Source organism: Vicugna pacos, chromosome 3 (assembly GCF_048564905.1).
Source record: "Vicugna pacos chromosome 3, VicPac4, whole genome shotgun sequence".
NCBI classification, from domain to species: Eukaryota; Metazoa; Chordata; class Mammalia; order Artiodactyla; family Camelidae; genus Vicugna; species Vicugna pacos.
In genome coordinates, this window is record NC_132989.1 from 65,265,468 (window position 1) to 65,291,642 (window position 26,175).

General features: G+C 33.3%; 1 protein-coding gene and 1 long non-coding RNA gene across 6 annotated transcripts in view; one reads left to right on the forward strand and one right to left on the reverse strand.

Annotated features, from left to right (window-relative positions):
- The window catches only part of XRCC4 (X-ray repair cross complementing 4), a 314,282-nt gene that overhangs the window by 180,629 nt on the left and 107,478 nt on the right, over positions 1-26,175 (reverse strand). The gene's annotated exons all lie outside the window — the stretch shown is intronic.
- On the forward strand, positions 21,623-25,232 carry LOC140695638 (uncharacterized). The gene is made up of 3 exons (XR_012071342.1): positions 21,623-21,675; positions 22,605-22,689; positions 23,916-25,232. It is a non-coding gene; the product is annotated as an uncharacterized lncRNA (long non-coding RNA).

A 26,175-nucleotide genomic window follows, 5' to 3' on the forward strand; every position in this document is an offset into this window, starting at 1 on the left:
CAAAGCAGATTTCCCAAAACAGAAAATTGTAAGACTAGCTCACTCTGAGCAAACAAGAAAAGACTGGGTTTTAACGATGTTTCAGAGGGATCTCAAACAACACATCTGAATTAAAATTGTATAATCACCTTTTGGGATAGTCCCTTATATGGCCCCACAACATCCTTAGTACACAGTTTTAATAATTTACCTAATATTTATAAAGCTCCATGAAAGCCAGGGGTGAGTTTGTCTTATTAAGACAGACTAGCATGGTCTCTAATACATAATAATTCCTCAATAACATTAGTTGATTGACTGGTATAAATTCTGAAATACTAACAGAGTTAATAATAACCTTTTAAAAATTACTTTAAATCTATGTAAAATACTACACTATTGACTAGCTATGCCTGCTGCTGTCAGTTCAGTTACCATTAAGAAAAGAAAAATATTAGCAGGGAAAAGCAGTTTATGAAAGAGCAACATTATCCTTCCATTTATATTATTTTGTAGTTAAAAATAACAAACATTGGAAAGCAGTTTTAATGGTTAATAAGGTTTCAGAAGACAAAACTACAATTTTTCAGCTTTTACCAGCTTTATGAAGGGGCCTCTGCCTATGACCTATGTCATGCCACGTTTGGAGCCAACATAAAGCTTTCATTGTTGTTCATGAGTCAGGTATGGACTTCTGTCAACTTAAGACATATTTTTTTCGGCATTTTCTTAATAGAGATTTAAAGCTTTTTAAAATTTTCATTCTTGTTTATGTTGGTCAACTTTTAATAAAACCTAGACTTTTTACGGAGATTTAAGAGGATTTTATTGAACTAGTATAAGTGAAAAAAATTGGACAAAAGTAAATAAAACATAAAAACTTTTTAAAGAAATGATACAGGGAAACTTTCAGTTTAGTTTTATTTTAATAATGTATCACCAGCATATTATCTGCAGTGACTCTACGTGAACTAGTTAGAACTAGGACAAGACCACTTGTTTTAACTAGCAAGTCAAAATCAGAATACGTATACACACATATATTCACTTTCATATTCTTTTTCATCAAAGGTTACTACAAGACATTGAATACAGTTCCCTGTGCTGTACAGAAGAAATCTGTTTATGTGCATGACTGGGACATTATGCTGTGCACCAGAAATTGACACACTATAACTGATTATACTTCAATTTAAAAAAAAAGAAAGAAAAGTTAAAAAAAAATCAGAATACAATAAATGTGGACAAAGTAAAGCATTGCATAATTACCCGGTGAACTGGGTGGATAAGCGTCATTAATCTAGAGCAGAAACCCTTTCTCTGAATATTAACTGGGGTGAGAAGAAGAACTTGACTGAGTTTCTGCGACATGATAACTTTCCCACTTCACTTTGCTAATATTTGCTTAATCTTAGAAAAATTGAGAATAATTTTGATACATTAAGAAGTGAATCCGATTGCACTTCTTTAAACTCCTTTACAATAAGGTAAATACCCTTATGTTATAATTTAGCTAGTTTGTAGTAATTCTATGAAAAGGCAAATTTGAAGTTAAATTTCAGAGGTGTCCCTTGAAAACTGTGGAATGTTTTTCAAAAGGGAGATTCCCAGATCTGTGGTGCCAGACATGTTGTGCCAACTAGCTTTCAAACCAAATGTGATTAAAGCAATACTTTCACTAAAACGGATTAAGAAAATTATCTGCCGAATGCTCACATAACTAAGATAATGTTTATACTGAATTAATAAAATACTTCACAAGGATTCTAAATCATCTCTGTTAATTACTGTCTCAATGACTTAGTGCAAATCACGTAACAATTCTGTGAAAATTTTTATTTTTAATCTACAAAGTCAGGTTTGGAGAAGTTAGACCAAATAGTTATTTCCAGTGTAAAAAAAAAAATGCCCTGAGTCTACAATTTGTTATTATGCTTTTTAAAAATGATTATCTTATGTTATCCGAATTTGATACGAAAAACTAAGTGTGTTTTTCAGACCATTTTGAAGCACTTTTAAGTTAGTTTTGGGTTGTATGTCTTGCCAAATGAGAATGTTTTTCTTCAGAAATTTCATTTCCAAACATCCACATCTCCAAATATTTCACAGTGTTCATAATGCTTACAGATTTTTAACTTTTCAATAAAAATCTTGTAAATTTTTTATTTTTAAATAAATAACTTGTATCAAACTATCATTCTATCATCTTAATATTCAAAATTAAACAAGAGCAAAAAACATTTTAAGCATTCATTTAACAAGAAGAATTCCATCTGGGAAATTTATCAGTTTATTATAAGGGTATACTCTTTGCATTAGATATTATATTTAAAAAACTTGTTTAGCAATCATTTTCAGCATGCTGCTCAGGAATGTGCAGTCTCAGGACAAAGCCTTCTTACGGCCATTATCCCTACAACTCGCTGATAGTCAAACTGGGAATCATTCTTGACGCCTTCCAAAACTTCATCTTACACATACAATCAGCACCTTCTAAAAAGTTCTTAAATATGTCTAATAATTCCCTGCATCCCCATTACTTCCATAATCTCTTGTTTAGATTATTGCTATAGCTTATAAATGGCAAAGCAGTTATAATTCTTTCCATACAAAAGAATCTAGGAGAATTCTTCAAAAAAATGCAAAGCTGATCAAGTCATGTCCTTTTCTCCTGTGCCCTGAAAACAAAGATAAAACCCCATAATGAACTTTAATGTCTCTTCCTTTTCCTGGTTTGGCTTACTTTTACAGTTCTACTGAATTTTGTTTGATGGTCCATTCTCTTTCTTTACTCCTGAATTTTTCATATGTGATCTTTTTCCAGAAATAGTGTTCCACCATCTACCACCCAACTGGCTAACTCTTACCCATCCTTGATATCTCAGTAAAGATATTACTCTGTCAGGAAGCCTTAAAAGTGTATAAGTGTTGATTAGATTTCCCTCCTCTGTGCCTTCTTGGTAACTTTTACTACTCCTATCACTGCAGTATAGAGGACTGGTTAAGTTCACAAAACTAAAACAATAGACAAAAATTGTTCTGGGTTTTCTTAGGGATTAGCAGATAAAGTGGGGTTAAATTTTATTGTAAAGTCAATGCTTAAGGCAAACAATCAATTGAAACTACCCTTGAAAATTCCTTAAATTGCCCATTAAGTACAAAAATATGTAACATATATAACTCTGTGTGGTAATATTCATGTAAAACGATTTAATGAATACCATAGCATATAGTTCCATAGAGAAATTACATTCAGACAGAAAATTAACCAAGGTTTTCAATAATCTAAATACATTGACAATACAGAAAGATTCAACTTCCTAGTTCTTCTAGTTTAATGTCATTATCTTAGTCTTATATGAAAGATGTATCACTTCCTCTGATGTTTCCTTAGTCAGATTTCTTTATGGTTCCAAATTAATTTTTTATTGTTTTCTTTCCAAGATGAAGACATTACCACTTCACTTGCTTGGCTATCTAGTGAATACCATTTCTTTGTCAATAGCGCTAAACCTTAAAGTTAGTCATACTTGTTCCTAGGTCTTTCACACTGGTATTTACTCTTGTCAGGTCTAATTAAATCCACTACTGTGGACATACACTTTTTAAGTAGAATAGCAGGCAATCAGCAGAACTATTTAAATATGCAATTTTCTTCTTCATTTGTAAAATATACATTTATCTAGAAAATGTAGTTTAAAAAGGTTAAATTAAGTATATACATATGATGTTACTTAACTATAATTCATAAATGACTAGTCCAAATGTCAATCTCTCACGGTATTTTGTTCATGAAATGGGAAGTGGGCATATTATGGCATAGCAGGCCTCACAGTTATACATCTTACTCTCCCTGAAATTCATAAAATAAGCTTTTGCACAGATGCATTTACCATAATGTTTAGTCATAAATGAAAATGGACAAATTGTTACTATAAAGAGCTAGAAATTTTTAAGCAGTATAATTTTGTGTAAAGTGAAAAAAGAGGTAAGACTACCAATATAAGAAACCTCTTTCCAATGATGCAAATGCTGTAGGTATCCCCACATTTTTGATACTTATAATTAATCCATAATAAACTGACATTTAGGAAAACAGTTCATCATGTTACCTACTATGTTGCAGGTGCTCAAAATACCATTGTTGACTGAAAATATCACCAAGAAAAATACTGAAGATTTTATAAATAAAATACAATCTAAAAGACAGCAACCCCCCAAAAAACAAACAAAAAAAACAAACAAAAAAAATAAAATAAAAGACAGCAACCCTTTTGTAGTTAAACATAAACTTAAACAAAAATAACAAAATAAAAATCTCATTTGTTTATCCATAAACATAACTTCTTTTTAAAAAAAAAAGCCTGTAATATTCATTATAAAGCAAACACTGAATTCAAAACCCAATCTTTTAGAGTTGGCATTTAAAATGCCCTTGTGGAAAATATTCTAACCTTGTACAAAAGAGTATATTATTTATAAATAATGGTTACCAGATATCTTAGCCAAGAAATACAGTTACACAAGGGAAGTTATCATAACACAGCTGGGAAAGTGGAGAAGCAGATAAAAAAGTCTGCATTTGTGTTGGTGTTTATGTAGATAGATAAATAGATAAATGGATCTATATCTATATAAATACATGTAGATTATATGTAAACTGGGAAATAAAAAATTACAAATGCTGTAAATACAAGTGAGAAGTATTATGCTTAACTAAGGCCAAAGATAGAAACAAAACATAACTGGGAAGAAATTCAGACAAATAACTTGATAGAGAAAATATAGAAACATGAGGGTGAAAGAAATGGAGACCTTCAAGAATAAGTATTAACAGGCAGTAACACATTTCTGGTAGGTCACATGATTGTTGTGGATGGCTATGCAAAGAGCTCTAAACTCACTATCTAAATGTCATTGGATTTATTCTACCAATCTGAACTACAGAGGAAAAATGTAAATTTAATAAGCTCAATCACTTGACGAAAGCTGATGACAGTGTCTTAGAGTGGAATTAGCACAAAATGTTTGCTTAACCTTCTGGTTCAGGTGCTGATTCAATAGAAACATAAAAAAGAATACCTACTCTTTTGAGATATCATCTTTGATGCCAACTCTAATACTTAAGTAAAAATACTCTAGAATATTATGTAAGAATGTTTTTTGAGGATGAGTACAGATTCAGCAGAAACAGGAGTGGAAAGGGAAATGTTTTGAGTTCCATCCTGACTCACCATGACTGATAAGAGTCAAATAATTACTCTGAAGGAGAGAGAGGGAGAGAAGATAGATCAAGGAGGAAATTTTTACTGAACCCCTGTCTAACATTAATTTGTAATTTTTTCTTCACTGATCCTACAAAATATGTTTAAATATCTCTCAAAGTTATTTATTCTATCCATGTTTTTAGGTATTCTTTTAAAATACAGATATCACACATTTTTAAACTGGATATTTAAATAAATTGGCACATTTTAACATTCATGAAAAAAACATAGTTATTCAAAAAGTAATTTGTCTAACCTTTCCTCATTTATTTTATATTTATTAATATGTTGTTTCTATGATGACGATAAAAATGGTATTCTTAGGTCTCTGGTAGCCACATGTTTCTGTTTTGTTTATGTTTTTTGACAATAAAGTATTTTAAAATCTACTAACTCTAAGTTGTTACACTAAACGTAAGTCCAAAGATCAATAGGTCACTTCCTAAACTCCCTTCTTTAAGTCTATACAGCAACAGATTAATTTCAGATTCTCTTGTTTCAGTAATTATAATAAAGAAAACAGTGTGCCCTAATGATTTAAGCCACGAATAGTTTTTTATTACCAAAACACCTGTTGCTATTTCCAAACCTATTTTCATTAAATACAGAAGAATGTTGATTTTGTTACCCGAGGACATCAAAAGCTAAGAAAACAAACTTTCTTTAATAGAACCATTCTCAGAACACTTTTCTCAACAGAATTGATTTTAACATGTTGCTCCTTCTCAGGATGGGGTTCTTATAAAGTGGTTTACATTAATGTTCCAAGCTGGTGTGAGTTATCTTTGATATGTTGCTAACATATAGCCATGTTTAACTTCTTCAAAACAGCAGTAACATTGGTATGAATACATAAAATTGACCTCAGCACAAAAAAAACGACCTCTACAAAGCTGAATTTAATTTTATCAAAACTCATGTTAAAGGTTTTCACTTTCTCAGAAAGAAATGACTGATTTTTAACAATGGACAGTATTTAGTGCAGGACTATGTTTCCAGAAAAGAAAAAAAAAAGGAAGAAAGAAATACAAGAGGTGAGCTCAGGACCACTTTGTCTTTCTGACTGGTGACAGATACTTTCTGGACCTCAGCACAGGGAGGTAGACAGAACTCAGAGTGCAATGATTTTCACTGAAGAGACAGAAATTAGAGTCTGATGCCACTGAAATAGCTTGAATTGGTAGGGCAAGTTACTGAAAAGAGGTAACTGCACAAAAAAAATGAGTTCCAAAAGGGTCACCTTAAATTGATGGATGAAAAATAAGCTGTACAAGCAGAGAGCAATAATTCAAGGACAGGACCAGCAGAAAACAGCTACTGGTGAGCCAGAGCTGTGAGCTGAATAGATATTCCAATTGGTACACACACTGAGAGATGTAGAACTTTTGACCGGTAGAGTAAAATATCACACTGAAAATGCTGAGCATTCAATGATACCCCTAAAAGGTCTGGACCCACCCTAAGAAAGCTTGAAAAAAAAAGAAAAGAAAAAGGATCCAGCTTTTCTGCCAGTAAATTAACTGCCTGTCAGAGCAAAAAGTAGCACTCTTTAAAGGAAGACAACAGATTCCAGTTTCCTCCCTTACTGTCTGTGTAACCTTGGCCAACTGCTTAATTTCACTGTGGATAATAACAGTACCTACTTCATTCCGTTGTTTTAAGTTAAGTATACGAATATTTGTAAAGCACCTAGCCTGGCGCATTAACGTTGTGTAAATGTTTATTATTATCAAGGGAACTGATTTTTGGATGGGATTGCTAAGAGAGTATGTGTAGGGAAAAGAGCCATGTGAAAAATATTTCTACTGTGGGTCTCAGTAAAAGTTGCAAACCTTATTTTAGAGCATAAGGCATTTTTGAAAGAGACAGATTTTTCTTCTGAGGTGAGAAAAAAGGATACATGACCTGGGACTGGGAAAGCATTATTCTCTACCAGAATTGATTCACCTAAGCATTATACATGACAAAAGAAACAGGTTTGTTGTGCTTCTTGGATTTTCAAATAAATGACATGAATGCAATGATTTAACAAATGCATTAACTTAAAAATCTTACAAGTCAAATTTTTACTTTCTTAATTAGTTTATGTATTACTGAATTTTTAACACAGTGAGTGAATCACTCTTGGAAACTCCTGTGGGACATTAACTACATATCAAATATAAAGACTGGTTTTCACACTCCTGTATTACTTATTTTGGGTTACATTAGAAGCCCTTCAAAAATAATCTTTGCTTCTTCTGACAGTGCCCTTAGCAGATAAATTTCGGAACTCTCAATAGCTCAGGGTACCAGCTCTCCCTGGAGATCCTGCCCACTTTCACAGCTTCAGCAACCATCTGCACACAAGGGCACAAGCATCTACCCTTGTGTGCCTTCCCAGTTCTGGACATAGAATTCCAACTATTCCCAAGATAATTTTTTTTTAATCTGAGGTCTCCCCAAAACAAATTCAGTATAAAAAATTTTAAATCATTAGTTTTGATTACTAGCCTTACCATCTACCTACTAAATTAAGATAGAAACCTTAAAGTCAGAATGTTCCCTTTTGTGTGGAAGAATCAAGTTCTGTCAATTCAGTCTCTAATAGCTCGCCATCTCTACCCACTTTATGTTGGAGGACAGTTTTCTCTCATTTTAATTTAATACACTTTCCATTCATCTCTGCCTTCTGGGTTTCCTCATTCTGGTCCCATCCTCCACACTCCAATCAGTTTTCTTTCTAAAGTATCAGTCTAGGTGTATTACTCTCAGACTTTCCACCCAGAGCATTTCTCACCATTTCACCACACATGTTCTGAGCCAGTCACATACAATTTGTCACCCTTTCTTGAATTTGTCCTAGTCTTTTACTCTTCTTTTAAAAAACCCTTTATGCCTTTGCATATGTTGTTTTCTCTGCCAGCAATGTCTTGTACTTACTCAACCTGCGCATTCTTTAGCTCTGCTCCTTACTTTTCAATACACAGTTCAGATCTCACTAGCTCTGTAAACCAACCTCTAACCTTCACAGCACTTTCTCCATAGCATTTTAAACATTTTTAATCATTCATTCACTTACCATATACTGAGTACCTTCTAAAATTGTACACTTGTTACTTTACATTTTAATTAATTGTTTCGATGTTTCTTTCCTCAAATAGACGACAGACTCCTAAAAGGCAGAGACCACTTCTTGTTTAACATGGCAACCCTGGAGCCAGACATCAGGCTCAGCACCTAACAGGCGCTTAACAAATGTAGGAGTAAATAAATTAATTTGATGCTTTCTAATTTTCTTCTACCCTACAAATGTTTCTGTTCTCCCCAACAAAATTTAAAATTCTATGGGAACAGTATCATTAGGCATTTAATTTTTAATGACAGAGTCTAGTGTGAACAGGAATTAAACAACTTTTATAAAGAGATACAAGCCTCCTTAAGAGCTGTCTGAATCTTGGAATCATTAACATTTATTTGTGGTCTCCTAGCAACTAACCATTTATTAAAGGAAAAGTTAACCCTATTTTGCTTAGTATCTTATGCTTCAAAAATTCTGTCTTAAAAACTTTTATACTTCCTAAGAAAATGGTTTAAAATTTTTTTATTACTGATGAACCTTGGAGCCATATTGTTAAAAGGTATGACTCAAGCTTGCTGCTTCTATGAAAAATAGATTGATTCATGGAAAAATCAAACTTACTTCAACATGAAGAAAACCACTTATATAAATACAATTGTCTCTTATTTGCTCATAAACACACACAGATGAATGCTTTGTGTCTATTAGCATTTATTAGTGTTTATTACTTTATTTTCCACCTTCTTCTTTAATATTTGTTTTATTTTATTTAAAATTAAGCTGCAAATCACAGAATTTGCTCAAGAAAGGCTTGTGAGCATTTAATAACATCTACTGACCCAAATAAGCACTAAAAGAATTATTAGCACACAGCTGCTTTGTCCAAATTTTGAAAGGCTCAAGGGGATGAAGGCTCATTGTTTATCCTAACAAGTTACATTTCTCTGAAGCTTGGCAAATCCCTTCTCCAAAATCAAAAGTATTTTTTACAGAGGCAAGAGATCCTCTTTTCTGAAGACCACCACTCTCTCTATTCACAAATCTCTTATCATATTTTAATAAGATTAAATTCCAGAAATACTTTTAAAAATATATGAATTTCTAAAATGACAGTTGTTAGCATATTTTCTTTAAATATTTTTTGAAAAATTATATAAAATAGTAATATTTTATTGCATTTAACAGTGGTATTTCTTACCATCACCACCACCAAGAATAATAGTGATATTAATAATGATGCTAGCTTCAGCTAATTTTTATTGTTATGTTGACAAATATGGTATTAAATGATATATATTTATCAATATGAAATGATAATTAATATATACTATATAAATATATATTTAAAGAGGCTTAAATTTAAATGTTTTTAAATCTATAGTGGTCTCCATTAATATACCACCCCCACCTTGGGACTACAAATAAAGTAAAGCATAGATTTTCCTAGTGACATAGAAGAAATGTTCTTCTAGCTCAGGCTGATTGATTTTATAACCACTGTAAGTTTTCTCTTGATTATATTTCTAGATGATACATTCTGATGGGCAGAATTATCAAGTATCTTAGGACTTTTCAAAAATTAGATGGAGGGAAATAAAGCTGAGATTTCAGAATTACTGGGATGGCATTAGGTAGACGAAAACTTAGGAATACCCTTCCACAAATAGCATTACAAAGTTATCTCCTAGGACACCGTACTTTCCCTGACTTCATCATAGAACAAACTTTCATATACTGGAATGTTAATGTATTAATGAACAGACTTTAAATGCATTGGAAAACTGCAAATTTAGAGCTGACTGAACTTCAGAGATTATCTAATTTTCCCCTTAAATTTTACAGATAAGAAAAATGAAATGCAAGAGGTTATCAAAAAATGCCTTAACCAGAGAAGGAGGGTATTCTAGAACTGCAGAGGAATCCTAGGTTTCCATAGTGCTGTAAAAATTGTGGTATTAATCATTCATTAATTATTGTTGATAACTAGATGCTTCAAAAGTGGTGTACAGTCGGTCTTAATTTTCCACAGATTCAACCAACTGCAGATCAAAAATATTTGGGGAAAAAGTTCCAGGAAGTTCCAAAACACAAAACTTGTTGCACCCTGCCAACTATTTACACAGCATTTACACTGCATTAGGTATCATAAGTAATCTAGCGATGATTTAAAGTATATGGGAGGATGTGCATAGATTATATGCAAATACTACACCACTTTATATACGGGATTTGAGCATCCTTAAAGTTTCGTATCCACAGGGGTCTTGGAACTAATCCCTCATGGATACCAAGTGAGTACTCTAGTCAATTATTAACAATAGCAACTTCCTCCAGAGTGTCGAAGGATAAGGAAGAGTATAGGAGGCTCTTAGTCTTTCTCTGGGTTCAGTTTCAGAGAAAATCAGAATCAACTGGGTATTTCCATTTGCCTTTTGCACAGACAGACACAGGAAAACATAGTTATCCAAGTCAAAGTCAGAGAAATAAGTAAGATTTATACTGTTATTGGACTTCTTAAACTATGAAAGGTTCTTTACAGATTGATCCTTTCTATGCATACAATTACATTATAATGTCTCAATAATTTTATTTTCCAGTATAGTAAATGTCAAAATAGCTGTCTGACTTCAATAGTCTTTACATTAAATCTTGTCAGTTCACTTGTGTAAAATAAGTTAAGAGTTAACAACCAAATCTAGTTATTGATAGTAAAAAGCTTAAAGAACAGAGTGAGTAATTAAATAGCAGGGACTTTATTGTCAGCCACAAGTGAGTTCAAATTTTGGCTGTTTCTCTTACTAGTTGAGTGACCTTGGACAAATTACTTAACCTCTCTTGAACTGAGAGCTATAAGTCCTATTATTGATTGTGGTCAAGATGAAAAGAGATGAATTATGTAAAGCACCTAGCATGGCATCCCAACAGGGCAGCATAAAATCAATGTTAGTTCACTTTCCCATTACTCTTTTGACCAGAAACTTACCAGACTCATGACCTTGCTCTTAAACAAGATTTGATTACAATAATCCTAATTTAGATACTAGGATGAAAGAGGGGTAAGACGTTATCTAAATGGATTTGGACAAAACTGTACATATTCAGTTCTCAGTCTCGAACTGTAAAGTAGCAGACGAAAGTCCTAATGCTCTAATGCCCTAATTTATTTGCCCAGCAACCTGAGAAACTTGACAACTCAGCTACTGTTAGATTTTTTGACTTGAGGCAATAGTTCTACTAAAGACCTTTGTGGAGCATTTCCTAGTAAGGTTTTTTCACAGACCCGTTATAAAACTATTAGGACAATTCAATGTGACAAAAATGTTGGCTACCTATGAGATACAAAGCACGGTGTTGATGCTGGAAAGCAAGGGTAAACCAAGGTATTATCCCTTCTCTTTAGGAGCTCACAATCAGGCACGTCGACAACTAACTAAATGGGTGGCATTTGTTGAACATTTTAAAATTGACAGAGTACAGAAAATGTAAAAGCTGATTTTCACGAAAAGGCTGAAATATCCATTGCAACTTTTTTCGTGAAACTATCTTACGGAAGCACAATTAGTTGGCACTCTGTTAAAGTATTTTAGGATATGGTCTCACAGAAAGAAAAGAATAATGAGGAATAAAAGTTAGCTTTGGGGTGGTGTCCAACAAAATAGAGATTTAAACCAGGCTGACCTGCAGATGAAAGAAGTGTATTTTGTAGGGAAAGTCATTAAAAACACCTTATTACACGTTGTAAAGTCCAACAGCAGAGGGAATTGTGACTCATTTAAACTCTAACAAATGACGAATCTACGTAAGTGGGTCTCACAGGCACTTTATAATCATAATCAATGAATCTGTGAGTAAGTGGCACAGCAGCCAAAGAATAGAGAATGAATGGAGTCTTTTAGGCTAATTTGGTTATGGCATGATGTTTAAATAAGTGTTATGAAGCTTAGAGAAAAACAACTGAATAAACCATACTTTATCCTTCTGAAATAGGTAGGAAATTGCATCAAATAAAAGTCATATAACTGCTGGCCTTTGTTTAGCAATATTACAATGCTAAAATAAACTCTGAGGCAGCCCTGATGTTATGCTGTATAATAATGATAGAAGACCAAATCTGTCAAATTTTACCAATGATGCTTAAACAACATGGCAGGTAAAATGAATTAAAAATAATAATCCAATGTAAATTGCATTTATTGTGTCCATCTCAAATATATTCAATTATACTGCAAAGGATTCATTCACCACTTTAAAAAAATGTGAAAAATCCTATATTGTGTGCAAGGCACTGTGCTAGGTGATAAAGGAGTAACACTGAATTAACTCAACTACCTCTTAGAACACAGAGAACAAAGACAATGGGAAACAAAGACAACTGTATTTTAAAAGTTCTTTAGAATCAATAAATTCCTACATGAAAGAGTAACATCGATAAGAGTAATACTAGTCCACGTGCTCTACAGAGTGCAAATACTTTCATATCTATTATTGATAAATGGCTTCCAGAAACCCTGCCCGATATAGAGGTAAGGGACACATATCCTTCTCCACAATAATAAAGGGAAGATTAGACATGAGCTCTCAGCTCACGGTCTAAATCTTTTCCATTAAAATAGGCTATGCCTCTCCTTATGAACACTGTATTTTATTTTCATGATGCTGACATTCAAACAAGGAAGTAGCACTAAACTGCGGTACCACCTAAAACATGTGGATTGGTACAATTTATATATTTAAACGAGCAGATAGAATGATACACAAGCAACTCTACGCAAAAAAAGGAATTCTTGTAAGAGGGTAACTTTTCTTTAGAATTACAAAAAGCTGGTGATTCAAGAGATGTCAATTTTTCCTCCTAAGAGAACTACACAGATTAATTCTTAAAGTATTTAATTTTTTGTTTTTAATTTTCTGTTCCTAAATAAGCATGAAGTGAAGCAACAGAAAGATGCTAATAAAGTGGCGGCATCTTCATCTCATGTTTTTAAAGTAACACACTTCTTATTCCAAGTTACCAAGTGACTGAGCAGCCAATCACACTTTTTATAATATCAGCTATGAAAAACTGGCTTTGAAATGAAGGCTTTCCAACTGACAGCATGACTATGGGAGGTTCTCCATTTAACTATCAGATGCTATTTTTTGTTTGTTTTGTTTATCTTTGGGTTTAAAAGAATGTAAAAGAAAGGTTGTCACTTAAAAAGTAATTAAATTTTTTAAAGAAATGATTCATTATTCCTGATCTCCTTTGTAATGGAAATTACAGCAAGTATATAATACTTTTTTCACACACCACGTTTTAAAGATACTATTCACATGAATCCTGACTCTAATGATAGCAAAGTCTAATTTTCTTTCATTTGGGAAAACTATACCATACTATAGCAGAGAAAGCTACTGAGAAGACTTGATATGCAGTTGAAAAATCATGAAAAGAAACCTTTAGAATTTGAAAAAAAAAAAAGTCACATTAATTACTCTTTGAAACTCATCTCTTTTATTAAGGAAAGTGGCAAGAGTTTTGTCAGGGAAACGAAATCTACTTAATATTTTTTAAAATCTCTCAAAAATTGATTCTATTAAAATTTTTATTTTAAAATATAGCCTCACCTAACTTCATAAATTTTGCAATTCCAAATCAAGTATACTATAAATACATCTATGAAACAGAATAACCAATAAAAGTAAACAAAGAAGATAGGTGAAGAAGAATATGAAAATGAATATATATGTATGTTCATGTATGACTGCAACATTATGCTGTACACCAGAAATTGATACACTGTAAACTGACTATACTTCAATTTAAAAAAAAAAAAAAACCCAAAACAAGAAAAGATAAATGCACAGAGCCTCTATTTCAGTAAACATTACTTATTAAAGACTTAAGATCAATGAAATTAATTCCAGTATAGAAAAGCAAATTTAAAAATATATCAAATATTGCTATGCACTTTATTTAATTTTCAATAATCTCACATTCTATTGGAAATAAATTAACTTTCTAATAATGAAAATGCTGAACTGTGGAAAATGGTGCATGCTGTATTTGAAAATGCATACTAATTACCATATTAAAGATGGAACAATTTAGAAGTAAAGAAACATATTTAATTTTTATTAACTCAGTGTTCTCCAAACTTTTTGGTCACAGAATTCATTTTTAGCAAAAAATATTTTAATATTTGTCTGCTGGAATAGTTTTAATGGAGTGAAGATCATTTCTTAGAAGATATTTCTCTGGTTCAAATTTATCTTCCTGTTAGTACTCAATTTTAACTTTTTTTTCCAAATGAAAAGAAGAAATGCATTCAAAGCAAGGCATATAGCATTTTCTTCAAAATCCATCATTGGTCTTTTGAGTTAACAATAACAGAAGCATCCCTGACACCACTGTTAACACTAATGGCCCCAGCAGTTTTAATAACCCTGGAGTCACCAAGGTGATATAATGAAGAAAGTGTCCAGGCTGACCTGTATAATCTTAGTTAATGCATATTGTAGTCATCACAGTATTTACCAGCATAATACCTGAGAAAATCATGGTATATGCCAAAGCCTCATATCTCCAGTCCGGCTTACACAATAATTGTTTTTAAAAAAATTCCCAGTTATATTGCATCTTTCCCAGTTCCCTCCCAATACCATAAAACGCATCTCCAATGATAAACAGTGGAGCACTATGTCAAGAGACATGGAAAGAATGAACTATAGTGTTTAAATTCTGGAGTTGTTTCTATTGATTTCAATCACCTTTTGATGGGATTCAGTTAAGGTACTAATCTGCATTGGACAAATCCTCTGTAAATCAAGATGGTCCCTTTTTTTTGCATGAAGGGAGCTGGAAATATTAGGTTGAAATATACAGAATTGCCGATATTTGGCTATTATTAACATGCATACATCCCATATTGCTACTATAGGGATGGTAAGGAGCATTTCTAATTACATCTTAATCAAAAAAAGTGATGGTAAGTGTTTAAGACAGAGAGGAAAGCAGAATATCACAAAAGGCCTTACAAAAGAGAATGTAGCCAAAACTGATGACATGAGTTTGTACTTAAAATTCAGCATCTAGGACACTTTACTTCAGCTCTGGACTTTGTTGTTGTTGTTTTCACTTAACTTTTTATCAAAGTATAGTCAGTTTACAATGTTGTGTTAATTTCTGGTGTAAACCATAGTGATTCAGTTATACACACACACACACACATATATATGCCTTTTCATATTATTTTTCATTATAGGCTATCAAGGCATTGATGAACTTTTTTTAATGAAGGAAGTTTACCACCAAAGTTTACATGCTATGAATAAAAAAAAAAAAACAACAAAAATCTTTCAAAACAATGTTTTTGAAAATAGTGAAACATAGATACCTATTGTGAATGGATGATCACTAACTATTGGCCAACTTCTAAACCCTAGGTGTAGACTCAGTTTTTCAACAACTGAGCACTGGTGAATTTATTATAGCAATTCTTGAACATATTAATTCCTTCTCAAGTGTTGGCTGAGATTAGAGATTAGTTTTGCCTCTTTAGAGCCTTTATGCAAGTCTTACTTCAGAAAGAAACTTTGGAGGCACAAAATTTCTTGGTTTTTCCTCTCAAGTAGTAAGAGCAAGATGCTCTTATAATCAAGATGACATATTTAAAAGTACTATCACAATGGGAAATTCAATATGAAACTAACATTCAGTCTACCATATACATTCAAAATTATGAACAATAAACATACTGCATTATAAAAATTGTTATACATTATTTCAATGATCACAGAACTAAGACTAAAGAACTTTTTAAGAAAATAGAGCAAAATGCACATTGTAAAATATAGATACCTAGTTTCTTTCCTAGGAAACTCCTTGACCAATTCACTTCACCAAGCATGAAGGATTTCTGATATTGGTACGGAAAATACAACTTTTTCAGGAGATGACTCTTAGTCTTGCTTTTTTCCAAGTCTAGCCAAAAGCCATTCTACCTCCTCTTCTTTTCTGATTACAGAGACCCTTCTTGTTACTTTCCACAGGTAAGCCTAAGAGATGAAGTCTTAACTGGTTAAGCCAATCACCGAAGCTATGCTATTCTCCCTACAAGCGACAGTTTCAGGGAAGGGTCTGTGGCAATTCTTTAAGAAGCCCTGAAAAAAAATCTACAAAAACATATGATCAATATGATGCTGAAGCAGTGGCAGCCATCTTGTATTTTACCACATGAGAGAAAAAGCCTTCAGACAGCAAAGCAGAAAGACAAAGTGAACTTGAGTTGTCGATGACATTTGTAGAGATACTAAATTATGCAACCATGGAAATTCTTTATGTTCAAATTTGTTATGTGAGATAATAAACTCCTTATTGCTACCTATAATTGAATCGTTGTTACTTGTACCCAAAATCATCCCAACTGGAAAACAAGCTAATAACTATCTTTAGACAACAATTTTGAAAATGCATGCCACAAAGCACAGTGTTAACCAGGGAAAACCATGTAGATAGTTTAAGACATCTATTTCCTAATTATGTGAACAGTTTACTACAGGTCCATTTAGTATATGACTTCAATACACATAACTACTAGTTTGAGCACTTCTATATATTTTGAAACATGTTATCATTGGAGTAAAAACAGTTTCAAAGTATATTACATACATTTTTCCATCAGTAAAACAGCAAGAGGCCGATACATAAACTGAATTCACTAATTAAATTATTTTTTAAAGTTAGTGCATTCCTTTTAGTTGTGAGACACTGAATGAACTAGATGCCAAGAGAGACCACCACCTTCAAGCAAATAACAACCTAACAGAGAGAAACATATCTTCACAGTAGATTAAAATGCATGCCTAATTGACTCATGATATAAAAAGGAAATAAAGAACAACTTAACAAATACTGGAAATTTTAATAAAGTAGAGCAGTTGAAAATATTTAGGCTGGAACACAGAAAGCTGAAAGGACTGAAATTATGGAAAAGGATATAAGAAGTGTATGGAACATGGTGAAAACTCTAGCATAAGGGAAAGTCTAATATCCATGTAATTGGAAACTCTGAAAAGGAGAAGAGGAGGAACAGGATAGAGTCAATATTCAAAAACCTACCAGTCAATAATTTTCTCAAACTGGCATCTCAAAAGATGCTAAGCTACCAATTCAAGAAACTGTATGATCTTAAGCAGGAAAAATACAAAAACCACACTTAGGTACATCAGAGAAAAGCTGCTACACACCAGAAACATAGGATAAAATCATCAAGTATAAAAAACCCACTAACTTCAAAGGAGCATCACTATGACTAAGAGCTGATTCCTTTTTTTTTTTTTTAACATTTTTTATTGATTTATAATAACTTCACAATATAGTGTCAAATTCCAGTGCAGAGCCCAGTCTCCCAGTTATACATGAACACACCACACATTCATTGCCACATTCCTTTCTCTGTGAGCTACCATAAGATCTTGTATATATTTCCCTGTGCTATACAGTATAATCTTGTTTAATCTATTCTACAGTTTGAAATCTCAGTCTACCCCTTCCCACTCCCCCCCCCCACCTTGGCAACCACATTTGTATTCTATGTCTATGGGTCTATTTCTGTTCTGTATTTATGTTTTGTTTGTTTTTAGATTCCACATATGAACAATCTCATATGGTATTTTTCTTTCTCTTTCTGGCTTACTTCACTTAGAATGGCATTCTCCAGGAGCATCCATGTTGCTGCAAATGGCGTTATGTTGTCAGTTTTTATGGCTGAATAGTATTCCACTATATAAATATACCACACCTTCTTTGTCCAGTCATCTCTTGATAGACATTTAGGCTGTTTCCATGTCTTGGCTATTGTAAATAGTGCTGCTATGAACACTGGGGTGCAGGTGTCATGTTGAAGTAGGGTTCCTTCTGGATATATGCCCAGGAGCGGGATTCCTGGGTCATACGGTAAGTCTATTCCTAGTCTTTTGAGGAATCTCCATACTGTTTCCACAGTGGCTGCACCAAACTACATTCCCACCAGCAGTGTAGGAGGGTTCCCTTTTCTCCACAGCCTCTCCAGCATTTGTCATTTGTGGACTTTTGAATGACGGCCATTCTGACTGGTGTGAGGTGATATCTCATTGTGGTTTTGATTTGCAATTTCTCTGATAATTAGTGATGTTGAGCATTTTTTCATGTGCCTTTTGATCATTTGTATGTCTTCCTTGGAGAATTGCTTGTTTAGGTCTTCTGCCCATTTTTGGATTGGGTTGTTTGTTTTTTTCTTATTAAGTCATATGAGCTGCTTATATATGCTGGAGATCAAGCCTTTGTCAGTTTCATTTGCAAAAATTTTCTCCCACGTAGGTTGTCTTTTCGTTTTACTTATGGTTTACTTTGCTGTGCAGAAGCTGTAAGTTTCATTAGGTCCCATTTGTTTATTCTTGCTTTTATTTCTATTGCTTGAGTAGACTGTTCTAGGAGAACATTTTTGAGATGTATGTCAGATAATGTTTTGCCTATATTTTCTTCTAGGAAGTTTACTGTATCTTGTCTTATGTTTAAGTCTTTGATCCACTTCAAGTTGATTTTTGTGTATGGTGTAAGGGAGTGTTCTAACTTCATTGTTTTACATGCTGCTTCCAGTTTTCCCAACACCATTTGCTGAAGAGACTGTCTTTATTCCACTGTATATTCTTGCCTCCTTTGTCAGAGATTAGTTGACCAAAAGTTTGTGGGTTCATTTCTGGGCTCTCTATTCTGTTCCATTGGTCTATATGTCTGTTTTTGTACCAATACCATGCTGTCTTGATGACTGTAGCTCTATAGGATTGTCTGAAGTCTGGGAGAGTTATTCCTCCAGCATCTTTCTTTTTCTTCAGTAATGGTTTGACAATTCTAGGTCTTTGATGGTTCCATATAAATTTTATTACGATTTGTTCTAGTTCTGTGAAATATGTCCTGGGTAATTGGATAGGGATTGCATTAAATCTGTAGATTTCCTTGGGCAGTGTGACCATTTTAACAATATTGAGTCTTCCAATCCAAGAGCGTGGGTTATCTTTCCATTTTTTAAAGTCTTCTTTAATTTCCTTCATCAATGGTTTATAGTTTTCTGTGTATAATTCTTTCGCCTCTTTGGTTAGATTTATTCCTAGGTATTTTGTTACTTTGGGTGCTATTTTGAAGGGGATTGTTTCTTTATTTTCTTTTTCTGTTGATTCATCGTTAGTGTAAAGAAATGTAACTGATTTTTGAAAATTAATCTTGTAACCTGCTACCCTGCTGAATTCTTCCATCAGCTTTAGAAGTTTTTGTGTGGACCTTTTTGGGTTTTCTATATATAGTAACATGTCATCAGCATATAGTGACACTTTTACCTCTTCTTTTCCAATTTGGATCCCTTTTACTTCTCTCTCTTGCCTGATTGCTGTGGCTAGGACTTCCAAGACTGTGCTGAATAGGAGTGGTGACAGTGGGCATCCTTGTCTTGTCCCATATTTTAGTGGGAAGCTTTTGAGTTTTTCATCGTTGAGCGCTATGCTGGCTGTAGTTTTGTCATATATAGTTTTTATTAGGTTGAGATACGTTCCCTCTATACCCACTTTGGTGAGAGTTTGTATCATAAATGGGTGTTGAATTTTATCAAATGCTTTTTCTGCATCTATTGAGATGATCATGTGGCTTTTGTCCTTTCTCTTGTTGATGTGATGTATTACACTGATTGATCTGCTTATGCTGAACCATCCTTGTGTCCCTGGGATGATGTATAATCTTTTTTATGTGCTGTTGGATTCTATTTGCTAATATTTTGGTGAGAATTTTTGCATCTATGTTCATCAGTGATATTGGCCTACAATTCTCTTTTTTGGCAGTGTCTTTGCCTGGTTTTGGTATCAGGGTGATGGTGGCTTCATAGAAAGAGTTTGGGAGTATTCCCTCCTTTTCAGTCGTCTGGAAGAGTCTGAGAAGGACTGGTATGAGTTCTTTGTATGTTTCGTAGAATTCCCCAGTGAAGCCATCCGGTCCTGGACTTTTATTTGTAGGGAGGTTTCTTTATTGCTAATTTGATTTCATTTCTAGTGATCGGTTTGTTCAAGTGGTCAGTTTCTTCTTGGTTCAGTCTTGGTGGACTGTATGATTCCTTAATAGGAGCAAAAGGAGCCAGTGGAATTGCACCATTAAAATGCTGAAAGAAAACAACTATACTAGCAAAAAATCCTTTCAAATTTAAGGCTTTCCACTAAAACCAAATCCAGGAGAATTTGTCAAAAGCTCAAGTGCACTAAAAGAAATATTAAAGACAGTTCTCTAGGGTAAAGAAAAATAATCCTGAATGAAAACATTAAGTGCAAAAAAAAAAAGAATAAAGTAAAAGGTAAATATGTGGATAAACATAAATAAATATTAATTTTTCAAAGCTAAAATAATAATGCTTTATGAGGTCTAGAATAAATGGCAAATTCAAATACACTTACAACAATGCAAAATGATGGTGGGGCTAAGTAGAATTAAAGTATCCTAAAGTCCTAGCATTATCTAGGAAGTATGAAAGTTAAAATTAACACTAGAATGTAATAGGTCACAGATAGATGCTGCTACCTCTAGGGTAACCACTAAAACAAAGATACAAGAATGCATAATTAACAAGTTAATAAGGGGAGAAAGTTGAAATAATAATAAAAAAATAGCATCTTAGTAGATCTAAATCCTAATATATAAATAACTAAATGAACTATAAATAAACACTCCAATTAAAAGACAAAAATTATCAGGAGCATTACTAGACATAGAGATATTTCATAATGATAAGAAAAAGTCAATTCACCAGAAAGATATAACAATTCTAAATTTATATCTACCAAATAATATATAAATAGTATATAGTATAAGTCTATATTTAAAATTACAATTGAGTGTCTATGTGGATATTTGGTAGTAGTATTTAATATTTATTTAGTACCTCTTTACCTGAGCCTTTTACTCAAGGATTGACTATAAATCACTATTCTCCTGCCTTATCTGCTTTACTACCAAATCATTAGAGAATTTCCAACAGAGAAATGAACATTCGTATTCATCTTAATGGTGCATTAAAGTCACCAAGCTCTATCTTTTCTAGTAGGATGTATACCTACTCCATTAAGTAAGAAGAAAAGGAGGCCAAATATTCCATGCTTCCTTTTATAGGAGCTTTATTTTATAAAAATGAAAGCATCAAATAAACTTGAATTTAAAATATAAAATCATACTCACAGAATTCTAAGATTTTAACAAATTAGAGTGTTCTACTTACTGAACACAAAGAACTTTAGCACAGGAAGGGTTCTCAGAAATGAGCTCTGTGGTCAGATGCCTGGGCTCAGCTCCATGACTTATTAGCCTTGTTACCTTGGGTAAGTTCTCTAATCTTTCTGTGCCTCAGTTCTGTAGGTTGTAAAATGGTGATAATCATAGTATATACTTTGTAGGAATATTGTTAGATATAAATGAAACAATACCCCTAAGAAACCTAGAATAGACTCTGGCACCCATATATAAATGCTTAAATAATTATGAGTCTGGTGTAGTTGTCATGGTGGTGATGATGCTACTAGTAATAATGGTAGTGGAACCATAACAGAACAGTAATAGTAATAATGGTAGACACAGAAGTCTTGGGAGTGGTGGTGGTAGTGGTGGTAGTAGCAGTAGTAACAATATCATAGTAGTAGAATTAGAAAAAGTATTGTGATAGTCTTCATTGTCAGTATAGTGATCAACTTCTAGGTGTCACACACTCAAATACTTCCAGAAATCATGCAAATGCTATCAATGAATGAAGTAAGCTAGATCTAAGATAAAAGGAAGTGTAGAGGACTACAGAAAGCTAGGAAGCCTATGCTCCATTTAAATGCATTCAAATTTATTATTTGAAACAGTGATATCACCAAGGAAAAGCAAAGTGTGTGACCTAGATCATGCCAAGGATCAACAGTTTACAACCTCTGATTTAGTCTGTTACACATTTAAGTTAAGAATCAGTATGGTTGTTTGTATAGCTAGCCATTGTGCTTGAAATAACCCTGTTTTCTTTTTATTCTGTTATCCCCCCAATAATAGACCTTCCTCTCTCCCCACAAAATCCTGAGTTTGTCAATGGGTATCTGTTTGCAGCTGCTTTATTTTTGCATTCCCGAGTTTTACAAGGCTTCAATTTGGCACTTAAGGTCTCATTTACAGTCTTTCTTTTGCTCACCCTACTTGTAACTGTTCTGATTCACTGTATCATGCTTCAGACTCTGCTTAGCAAGCCTGCTGATATCCATCCTTCACACATCCCCAGGCCTTCTGAACTAAACTACAGCAAGTTATCATGTCAATGCTGGTGGGCTGGCAGCATTCCAGAATTTTATCACTTGTAACCTATTGTATCCTTTTGATCTTACATATGGCTTATAGGTGATATTGATGAAATGGCCAAAGGAACCAGATGAGCTGTTTGTGGTAGAGATCCCTGTCACAATCACAGAGAGATGAGAATCCTACATATGGACATTCTGCTGATTTAGAGATTGTTGATGCATTACACCCTTTTGTCTCAACAGGGTCATAGTCTGCAATTTTACAGGGCCAGTGAAAAAGTTTAGCTTCATTTTCCCAGGGCAAATTGATAAATGATTCAGACTTTCTTAAGTCTGTCTTACTACAATGAATCCAAAAAACAGTGCAATGCCTTTTGTGTTTCTTAGGCATAAATATTCAATTACACCCCCTAAAGATCTCATGACTTTACATTAAGAGCTTCATGAGGACTTGGTAGTAAAGTTTGGTTTTTCACAATAATCTAAATCTATTATAAACCACAGAAACAGCTTGACATGGAACGTCTCTGAAGGCTAAGATCATATAGATCTTAAGTATATCAAATAGAGATATAATGTGAGTCACACACAGACTTTTACATTTCCTATCAGCCACATTTTAAAGGTAAAAAAGAAACAGATGAAGTTAATATTAATAATGTATTTAATTTGGTTAAATATATCCAAAATGTTATTTTAATAAACAATTAATATAAAAGCTTATTAGACATACTACATTCTTTTCTCATATTAAATGTTTGAAGTCCAATGTGTGGTTTATCCTTACAGCACATTTCAATTTGGACTACCCACATTTCCAGTGTTCAAAAGCCTCCTGTAACTGGTGGCTACCTTACTGAACAGTGCAGCTCTAGACAAAACCTCCAGCTCAAAGTATTAACAGATGGTGATTCAGTTTCTGTTTGAACACTGCTATTTTCTCTTCTTTTCATCTCATTTTCTCATTTGCTCTAAGCTTAAGTTTCTTTTGAACATATCTTATTCCATTTTTCCTGGTTTAAACACTGTTCTCCTAGGTCAATGGTTCTGAATTTTTTTTGGAACATAGCCCCCATTGAAAAGCTAACAAAAATGTGGGTCCTTGCTCCAAAAAATGTACATTTTTATTGTAATGGGTTGAATTGTATCCCCTCCTCAAAAGGCATTTTGGAATCTTAATCCCCAGTACTTAAGAATGTGACCTTATTTGAAGAGACAATATTTAGAGGTAATAAAGTAATGACTCATCTCTGTGGGCCCTAATCCAAAATGACCATTTTCCTTATTAAAAGATGAAATTTGGGTAGAGATCCACATTGAGGGAAGATGATGTGAACAGACACAGGGAGAAGATGGTCATCAACAAGCCAAGGAGAGAGGCCTGGGACAGATTCTTTCCTCATGGAGCTCAGAAGGAATCAGCCCTGTTGACATCTTGATTCCAGACTTCCACCCTCCAGAACTACCTAGTTTGTGATACTTTGTTACAGCAGCCTTAGCAAACTAATACATGCATAAATACATATAATTCTACATACAATTCCAAAGGGCTCAAGGATACTCCCACTAAATGTTCTTTAAGAACCAGAGGTTAAGAATTCACTTTGAATTGAGCAGACCAAATTTAAATAGCATTTATGTAGCATTTCTGTCACCAATGATCATTAATTATATCAACCAACATTTGTCCTAAGTGCCTTCTCAGACTAGTCTCCTCACCAGAACAATGGTAAAATGTTATTTTTAAACCAATCTCAGAATTCCTACAAGTCACTGAATGTTCTGAGGTTTCATATTATGCTCATGGGTTATTTTGAAATTTTGTCCTTTGATATTATATCTTTTGAGATTATATCCTTAGTTATATGATCCTCTGCCATATTTAGTACATGTCCTCTTAAAGCTGGGATATACAGAAACTGTCCTGGGAAAATATTTATTTTCTTTAGATACTTCCCCTTTCCTCACCTAATTAATATACAAGTCAAGATCATCTAAAGCAGGATTTCTCACTTGAGTTCCATAGAATAACAAGATCCATTTAAAAAGTTCCTAAGGTCTTATAATTTTGAGATCTGTTTCATAGTGCATTTTACCCTTCATCATTATGCTCATTAACATCCTAAAGACTCTGAGAAATGATGCAAGAAAGAAAAAAATTGTTCAAGTTAAATAAGTAACCACATATTTTTTTCTCATATATATATTATCCACTGAAACATCATGTAGATGACTACTTATGTCAAGCCATCATACTCTGTAAAATCCTAGCCATAGATGCTTGGAGAAAGACAGTATAAACGTATCCACAGAGCAGGCTAACCTCAGGTTATTAAGATAAACTGGCCCAACCCACTTCATCACTGCTGCCAAGATCATTGCTTCTATCAACAACACTGCTGGATGATAATTAAGTGAGACCTCTTCGGTCATGGCTTAATAGTTGCCAGTCCTCATGGCCTCCGAGGTCCTGACAGAACTTTCATACCTTCCAAGCTCAGGGAATGAAGGATGGAGGAACAGCAAAGAGAGCAGCCTTGGCAAGAACTCCACAGACTCCCTACTACTACCTGAATTTCAGCAGTTTTTAAGCATAAACATTTCTCATATTGTTGGTTGCCTTTTGCTAATTTCCAGAGCACTAAAATGTATGTTTATTTTTTTGACAATTTTAGATTTATACTTACTTTTGGAGGAGAGAATTTGTCAATCTTCTTATTTATCTATAACCAGAGACATGTATTCTTAACAAAATGTCTTTTTATCTCTCCAAGAACATATAAAGATGTAGAAATAGTTGCCTAGGAGGTCATATCAAAGTTATATTTTAATAGTGGGGTATAGAGAAATTTTCATAGATTTGCTAATGACTTTTGATACATTTGAGAGTTCTCAGATGTATAAATACTAAGTCAAAATCTGAAGCATTTAATATTACAGGAAGTGAGGCAAGTCAGACAGAGAAGACAAATAACGTATTATATGTGGAATCTAAAAATGCCAAACTCATAAAAACAGTCGAAAAATGGTTATCAGAGGCTGGGAGTAGGGAAACTAGGGAAATGTTGTTTAAAGGTACAAACTTGCAACTGGTAGGTCAGTAAGTCCTAGAAATCTAATGTACAGTATAGTGCATATAGTCAATAATACTGTATTATAAACTTCAAAGTTGCTAAGAGACTAGATTTTAATTGTTCTCACCACAAAAAAGAAATGTCAAATATGTGATGTGATAAGAAGTGTTAGCTGACACTTCAATGATAATCACATTGCAATACATAATATACCAAATCAACACATTGTACACTTTACACAACATTATAACATAAATTGTATCTAAATTTTTAAAAATATACAGAGGGATGACCTCAATAGAAATACTATATTCTGGAATTTTCTCCAGAAACTTTACAGCATAAAGTGTTGTTTGTTTAATATGATGATACTAACTCAATGGAAAATTTATGTATAAGTAGGATCTCTCTTCTCTTTAGGAGAAAAAAAGTTCTCATTATTTTATTGCATCAATGGCAATTTCCTTACTGTTAGCAA